The following is a 9,348-nucleotide window of genomic DNA, read 5'->3' as shown; positions in this document are numbered from 1 at the left end:
CCCCCAATACAGTAAAACTGCACATTTTAGAGTGGCCTTTTATTGTGGCCAGCCTAAGGCACACCTGTGCAATAATCATGCTGTCTAATCGGCATCTTGATATGCCACACCTGTGAGGTGGATGGATTATCTCGGCAAAGGAGAAGTGCTCACTAACAGATTTAGACAGATTTGTGAACAATATTTGAGAGAAATAGGCCTTTTGTGTACATAGAAAAGTCTTAGATCTTTGAGTTCAGCTCATGAAAAATGGAGGCAAAAACAAAAGTGTTGCGTTTATAATTTTGTTCAGTATAGTTGAACTTTAGAGTGCTTTTTTGACCCACTTAAGTAGAACTTAATTGCATCTTTATATGTAATGTCTAAGTACTTCTAATTTGAAGTAAGTGTACTGTTGAATGTACTGACAAGCAGTTATGGTAAATGTAAATATACTTCAATGTCATTTCTATTGAAACTTGTATGTCACGTATTTACATATATCTGTAATTACGCATTTGTAATGATAAAGTTGCAATTTAGTAAATTTACAATATTATTAACTGTGAATGTAATATCAAATAACACAATACATTTAAACTATAATCAAGTTACATGTGCTTTAGTATATTAGTCAACACATCAAAATAAGTATACTTCTGTCAAGCATGCTAAAATATTTTCAAACATAATGAATTAAAATGCACATTACTGTGAATCAGTGATTACAGCTGTGGAGATTTTCATTTAACCAACTGCATGGCAGTTTCATCCTGATAAAATATAACAACATTTATTTTCCCAAATACACACATTTCCCTTTTTAGTAAGCTATAATGGGAATTAAGTTTTTTGGTTGTTTGTTGCTTAGGAAGTTGTGCTGTCTTACAAAATTGTGAAAAGAGGGAGTTCGACAAAAAAAAAAAAAAAAGGATTCATAATGACTTATTGAAACTAGGACATTTCAACTGATGCTGTTCAATTTCTTGGTTCTTATAACTTCCTAAAGGAAATGGTTGGCTTGTTGAAGCATGTATAAAGTTCATACCAATGAATTACTGAACATTTGGGAGGAGTCCTGTGAGCTTCCAGATCATTGAGATATAGCTGAAGCCCATCAGTCTTTTCCAGGCAGTGACCCAGGAATCATCTTCACAAATAATTTCTGCTTTACTTTATTTGTAATTTTCTATCATACCATATTAATTTCTGTATTGGATTTCTTATGCGTCTTTTTGGCAATGGCATCACTTCAACATATTTCTGAGCACCGTAATAAGGGTTTGGGTCGAGAATGTGCTTTGCACATGAAGCCAAAGTCTACGAGGACATGAAAGGTAACACAGACTTAAACTGATTTGTCTGGACATTCTGAACGTTAATTGACAGCAGTGTAGATAAAAATGATCCATGTTACTAAGGCATTAAAAAGAAAATTTCCAGTTTGCACATGGCCACATGTACAAAGACAAACATAAACTCTTTAGGCTCTCTATCGACATTTGTGGTTGAAACGTAAAATTGCATGTTAAAGTTCATAAAGTAACATGCAGAGGATTTTATATAAACTGTGCTTTAGCTCTGCTCTTCTGTTGGGATAAATCGGATCACAGCTAGGCCCACCTTTGTACCTTATCACCCCCTACATAATATGCACTTTTTATGTATCGCCTGAAAAAGTAAGCAGCAGATCTGCATGATGTAGAAGACATGACGTAAACACGCAAAGACGTCACACAAAATTGGCGCCATTCACACATGCAATGAATTGGCGCAGGGCCGGGAAAGGATCTTAAGTTTTAGGGCGATTACAAACATCTGTAGATTAGTAAAAGTTGAATAGATGTGAATTTCCAAGGACAAGAATCAGATACATCGACTTTTGAGTGTATATCATTAACTGATCGACGACAGTTTTAGTTGGCTCTCCGACATCTCCGTCACTGAAGCCATGGTATGTGAATTAAGGAAAAACATTACTGTCATCATCTAATTTGTCGGTTGTGATAAAGATAATTAGCCTAACTCTATACCTTTTTACCGTAAGTTATGTCTATAACTCATTATGACAACAAGCATATGTACAGTGAGTGTTCACCGAGGGGTTTCATTTAAAATCATAGCATGTATGAACTTGCAAAGGTGCCTAATGTGCTTTATAATGTTTTTATCAATCTAACTTCATATTTAAGTTAAAGACACATCTTTAAATCATTGATGGATGTGTTCTAGAGTGTGACAGAAGTAGAAAACAGAGGAGGGATTCGCCCTGAAGCTGGTTTTGATAATACAAACACATCTGGAGTAAGTAAATAATACCTATTGTTAGTTATGGACATACTCTATATTATATAATTTGGTTTACTGTATTATTATTATTTGCTTTGTTATTCCTAGTTTTAAGTTTCAGACTACTGATAGCCAGTTCAAAGGTTTAATTAAAATGATTTTGTATTTGCTCAAATTTTGTGAAATTCTGTAGAAGTGATTTTAAATGGTTATATTGTTTGATGTTTTAAGGTTTCCGTTCAGTATGTGGACAACCAAGAAGGGATTTCTGAAGGCACATTTGAGCAGGACAATATATTAATTGAGCCTACTGTAGAGGTGAGCTTGGCTCATGATTACTTTGAATGAATTAAGATTCATTACTAATGATTACGAATATTCAGCTTTCAGTGCAATGCATGGAGAACCAGAGAGGCCTTCATGGGCAAATTTTGTATGATGATGTGTCATACCCCATCCATCTCCATCCTCAGGCTGAGCCAGATATTGATGATGAAGGCATTGTAGTTGACATGGAAGAAGATGAAGGACAGGAATTGCACTAATGTGTATTTGATGTGACGAAAGGTTTAGCACCTCTAAGTTATGAAGTTAACATGGAATGACTGCTTATAAACAGTATTTGTTTGAGTGTTGAACAATTGTTTTCTTAATACGAATCAAACTTTTGGAACTTCTTGTAAGGGGAAGTTGTTGCTTTGTGTTATGTGAGTATGCTGCTAAAAGATGACTGAATAAACGTTCAACACTTTAACATGTTTAAAATTCACGTTTTCTCTTCTTGGAAAACCACATAAAAATATTGATAACGTTTTGTCTGCAGGGGTGCACATACTTGTGTCCAGTAAAATGCTCTCTACATCCCAAACTGTAGAAAGTTTTAAACATAAAATTCTCTGTCGTGCTATAAAAAGACACCCACATTGTTGGTTATTGTGTACAATCTGCCAACTAAAAGCAGGAGCACTTTAGCAAATCATGTCTCATGGCTGTGACGTAAGCAAAGTCTATTGACTATTTAAAACGGGACAAGCCCTTCCATATGATTTAATTTACTGTTTCAGTAGGAAATACGTCACGCAGGAAAGAATTTCATGGGACCTTTAAATATAATTTTTGCTTTGCATTTTTTGGGAGCTTGAGGGTCTCTGATAATATATCCATCATGCAATACAAGCATTAGAAAAAGATTTATTTCGACAAGTATCAATCACAACTGGTTCCAACTAATCACAAACATCAAAAAATAAACTAATAAATCAAATCAACTAATAAACAAAAACTACTACTAATTACTAATAACACCTAATGTATAAATGTTTCTCACATTCATAAATCAACATCCATTCCGGGGAAGTCGTGGCCTAATTAGAGAGTCGGACTCGTAACCCAAAGGTTGCGGGTTCGAGTCTTGTACTGGCAGGGATTGTAGGTGGGGGGGAGTGAATGTACAGTGCTCTCTCCCACCTTCAATACCACGACTGAGGTGCACCGAACCCCCAACTGCGCCCCGGGCGCCGCAGCAAAAAAAATGGCTGCCCACTGCTCCGGGTGTGTGTTCACGGTGTGTGTGTGTTCACTGCTGTGTGTGTGCACTTAGGATGGGTTAAATGCAGAGCACTAATTCTGAGTATGGGTCACCATACTTGGCCACATGTCACATGTCATGAAAATGTCACAAATTACTTTGTGTGTGTATGAGACCCCACGAGGATAGTGATTCCAGTAAATTTTGTCCTTGTGGGGCCATTTTTGGTCCCCATGAGGAAACAGCTTATAAATCATACAGAAGGATTTTTTTTTTGTTTTCCGTGAGGGAAAGGTTTAGGGGTAGGGGATACAATTTACAGTTTGTACAGTATAAAAATCATTATGTCTATGGAATGTCCCCATAAAACGTGGAAGCCCAATGTTGAAAATGGATTTAGCTATTTAAAGGAATTTTGATGCATATGATGCTGCTAAAAAGAACATTATTTTGTGCATTTGGTGTAATGAAATGTGTTTATGCGGTTTAAAGTAAAAAAAACACATTATTTTCCACATACTGTACATTATTGTTTCTCCTCTATGACCCGCCTTTTTGAATTTTTACAAAACTCATCGGCCTGAAAAGCGAGGTGTGCTCTGATTGGCCAGCTATCCAGTGCGTTGTGATTGGCCGAATACCTCAAGCGTGTGACGGAAATGTTACGCCCCTCACTACTGTTGATGCCATGTCCGGCCGGAGTGACGAAACAAAAAACATGAAAACCCATCACAAACGAGGCATTTGTTGCATCCAGTGGGGACATAATTACTGATTATAATTATTTATACTGTCTTTTAACGCGTTGCGTTGCATCGTGCCGCGTAAACATAAAACCATGTCTGCATTTGTGATCGGAGAAATGACAAACTACAAGCGCTACTCTACACTGCCCAAAACTCGCGTTTTGAATCATCAGTGGCGAATTCTTTAAATGAAAACTTACTTACAGACTGTGAGTCAGAACAGCCGGCATTGTAGTCTACTCTCCCAGGATCAGGAAACAGTCCTCCATAAAATGTGCTGCACACATCTGAATATTTGGGTTGAACTGTTCTGGAACAGTGTTGTAAATACAACTTAACCACTGATTTGTAGTCGTGTCCTCTTTTGGAAGGCCAAACAAAGTAGTTTCGCTTTCACAACGAAACACACGGCGGCCTAGCGTGAGCTGAGGCTGGGCTAGAGTGAGCAGAGGCGGCGGGCCTGAGAACGGTGCGGGCAGCGGATTCGACGAAGGAACGGCAACCACATGTGACGACCCCGGATTGGACTCCGCTTCATCCACGGTGAAAGCCGATCCGGTGATCCACAATGAAATAATTATAACGTAGTAAACCTATAGCTAACCATGCATTTGTTATAAGGGGATCAAAAGCACATTAAATGTTATTTTCTGGGAACTAATTAGAGAACTGACTGTTCACATGTTATTTGCATGCTTGTTATTAGTGGGTTGTGCTGTTGGGTTTGGTTTTTGATATTTTGACATCCTTTCCTTCCTCCTTTCCATCCTTTCCTTCCCATAAGTTCAAGACATGAAGACAGCAGCAAAACGTGGTTGTGATTGGAAGTGACAGATAAGTTTGTTTAAATGAAACAAAATGCTTGATCTGCTTTTATGGCTATTTATTTATTTATGAAGCCTGTAATAGGCATGTAATAAATGTGCTGTTACAATATTAGACAATATTAGTTCTTAAAATATAAGTTTGTGACTCCTACTGATTCTATCCAGAAATAATCATATATACATTTATTATACAGTTAAACAAAATATGTTTAATTTATAATATGTAATTACAATTTATAAAATGTAATTATTATTACAATTTTATTTGTTAGTCATATGATTTTCATTCGTATAATTTTTTTTATTGCTAGTCTTCAGACCTTTGTTAGGCGGTGCACGCTCTTGTTGTCAGTTTTAGAAAAGCACGTGATGGTATGTATAAATATTGCTCATGAAATCTGTCATTTTCCATCAAAATTAGTGTATCATTACAATTAAAGAAGATATTATTAATATTGAGTTACTACTGGAGCGTTCACTGTAGGTAACAGCAATGTTACGAATACTAGCCTATAGCTAAAATTGCTGCATGCTGCATCTGTGGTTAGTCTATAGAGTCTATAAATCGCTAAAATCGTACATTTACTGAGATTGTTATTTATTATAATTTATTATTTAGTTGCAATTTTTGTTGGCTTCTTGTTTTTTGTTTTTGTTTTTTTTAAACAGTTTTTGTTTTGTCCAGCTGTGTTTACTCAGAGCAACTTATAACATCCAAGTGAAAGATATAACTCCAACATTTAAAAAACAAAAAAACAAAACAGAATCACTGAGTTGGAAAAAGGATCAACCCCTCCTAAAAATGGCTTGTAAACTCAATCAGGGGTAGCTAATCACCTTCTCAATGGCACACAAAGCCATTTGACTATGCTCATTATATATGATTTCTTTTGAGCAGTTCAAGTCTTCATTACAGGGGTCAAACTCCCTAATAATTCACACTCTGGATTGAGGTCCTGCTAACTACTGTTTTATTTGCATTTGTACAATATTCTGCCTTCCCCATCAACCCACAGTGGATCAAATGAAATAAAGGTATTTGTGTTTGTTTGTGATATGGTTCGCATTTATGAAGTCGACTCATTACCATTTTTGATACAGCATATTAGACAGGTCTGCCATTGTGTTAAACAATAATGAATAACTCACAAGTAATTTATTTTTTAAAATAACATTTAAGTGGATTTTGTGGATTTCTTTCAGACTCTGTTCTGTGAATGTCTGTATGTGTCTACCACTCCCGCTACGTGTGTTTTCCTGATTCCCTAGATGGCATTAAACTCTCATTGTTGATGTACTCCTCGTTCCTCGCTCCGCACTCCCTCACAGTAGCAACTTGACATAATACCGGACCGAAACTGAAAGTGAGCAGCGCCCAGGGCCGGACTGTTAATAAGGCAGGGGCGTGGGAAGATGCTTTCGGTTGGGGGTTCTGTGTGTGTACTGTTGTGGCAAAAACAATTACTAACAAAATAGCATCACAGAGTAAGAGACAAGGAATCAAATTATATTTAAGGAAAGAAGTTTATTTTCCTTAAAGAGGTATGTTCATGTTTCAGCAGCTACCCTGAAATACAACAAAACCTGAAATCACACTGGAAACAGACAGCCTTATTATACTGTTATCACCCCCACTTCTTGCAGGTTTTCCTTAAACCACACCTAGCTGTATTCAGAAAAAACAATGGTCCTTCTAACCCCCCTGGGCTTTTATTATCTTCACATCTGTGAGGTCAACAACCCCCCTTTCTTTCCTGCACTGAAGGGTTCAAAGGCTCTTTCTGATCATTTGTTTTTACTGTGTGTTTGTGTGCCTTCACACCCGTGAGGCCAAAAGTACTAACCCCTCTGTCTTTCCTGATTAAATTAAAGCCCTAAAGACTTCAAAGGCTCTCTGTTTTACTGTGTGATGTCTTTGTTGCATTTCAGGTGACATACATAAAGAGAAAAACATTAATTTTCCCACAACAGTACGTGTTGGGGGGTGGGGGTGGGGTGATTCTAGGGTCACGTGTTCATCAGGATTAGGCTAATCATCAAGTAAAATTAATCATGTTTCTAAAGATAAACATGGGTTTATTATAGCCCACGTACAATTTACATTTCAGAGATCATTACAAATAAATTATTAAATGCTAAAACTGAATAAATTTAAATGAACAAACCTGGCGTTGCATTTGCAACCATGTGAAAACAGGGGGTGCTGCAGCCCCCTTAGCACCCCTACTTCCCGAGTCCCTGTAATAAGGTTAATAAGGTTGACGGAAGGTTAATAAAGACAAAACTATCTAGCGTATTTACAGACTAAACTTACCTGCACTTGAAGTCCTGAACAGGTCAGTGATGTTGCTACATTTCACTGCTTCTTCTGGCCGCTTCCTCTCCTTCATCGATCGAGTCCCACGCATCGGTTCTGTTCGGAACCATTTGACGGAAGCGCAGAACACACGTGAGCTGATTGTATGGCGCAGCTCTGACAGTCAAGACTAACCAATTTATGATTTATTATCGATTTATTATCGAATGAAAAAAATCGGAAATGATCACTTTGGTATATTGAGAAGGCATAAATATAAAATATTAACAATAATAATAAAAAATAAAAAAACAGGGCAGTGGGCAAAATTAGCCGGCCGGCCACCGGGAATTCTCGCCCTTTCTCCCCGTTTTGTTTTCGTGTTTTGAAAAGTCTTTTGTTTTCCCGTTTTTGCTCCCCCCGCGATCAGGGAAATCGGCGCTCAATTTATTTCCCTAGTCCGTAGAGATCTCCCCTTTGTCGAGTATGCCAGGGAGTACTGCGGGCTCGCCGTGGCGACAGCTTTAGATGACGCCACCATCAACTCTTTGTTCTGGCACGGGGGCCAACTACCATCGCCCTGTGGACCTCCCAGACACCAAAGGACTATGCTGGAGGGAAGGCATCTACCGGTGTCAGGGGAGTGTCTGGGCCCGACCGCTTCCTCTCCTTCATCGATCGAGTCCCACGCATCGGTTCTGTTCGGAACCATTTGACGGAAGCGCAGAACACACGTGAGCTGATTGTATGGCGCAGCTCTGACAGTCAAGACTAACCAATTTATGATTTATTATCGATTTATTATCGAATGAAAAAAATCGGAAATGATCACTTTGGTATATTGAGAAGGCATAAATATAAAATATTAACAATAATAATAAAAAATAAAAAAACAGGGCAGTGGGCAAAATTAGCCGGCCGGCCACCGGGAATTCTCGCCCTTTCTCCCCGTTTTGTTTTCGTGTTTTGAAAAGTCTTTTGTTTTCCCGTTTTTGCTCCCCCCGCGATCAGGGAAATCGGCGCTCAATTTATTTCCCTAGTCCGTAGAGATCTCCCCTTTGTCGAGTATGCCAGGGAGTACTGCGGGCTCGCCGTGGCGACAGCTTTAGATGACGCCACCATCAACTCTTTGTTCTGGCACGGGGGCCAACTACCATCGCCCTGTGGACCTCCCAGACACCAAAGGACTATGCTGGAGGGAAGGCATCTACCGGTGTCAGGGGAGTGTCTGGGCCCGAGCCAGACACCAGCCAGAACCAGCCCGCCGTCAAGCCCACCGGCCGCTGCTCACTCAAGTTTGCCGGCCGCTCCAAAGTCTAGTTCACTGGCTGCCACCCGCTCAAGCCTGCCGGAATCTTTGCTGTCAAGCCGCTCCGAAGTCAAGCCCGCCGGCCGTGGCTCACTCAAGACTGCCGTTCACGCCTTTCACCCCGAACCTAAAGGGGAATCTAAGGAGAAGAAGGCTGTCGGCTCCAGCCCCAGAGCTCGTTCCAGTGTCTGCTCCAGCCCCGAAGCTCGCTCCAGTGTTTGCTGCAGCCCCCGAATCGAGCCCAAAGAGGGCTCCTGTTACCGAATTTAGCCCACGGAGGGCTCCTGTTCCCGAGTTTAGCCCACGGAGGATTCCTGTTCCCGAGTTTACCCCACAGAGGGCTCCTGTCCCCGAGTCCCCCCCCCCCCCCCCCC

Source organism: Sinocyclocheilus grahami, unplaced genomic scaffold, assembly GCF_001515645.1.
Source record: "Sinocyclocheilus grahami isolate Dianchi unplaced genomic scaffold, SAMN03320097.WGS_v1.1 scaffold91.1, whole genome shotgun sequence".
Classification (NCBI taxonomy): domain Eukaryota; kingdom Metazoa; phylum Chordata; class Actinopteri; order Cypriniformes; family Cyprinidae; genus Sinocyclocheilus; species Sinocyclocheilus grahami.
This window is presented reverse-complemented; position numbering follows the sequence as displayed.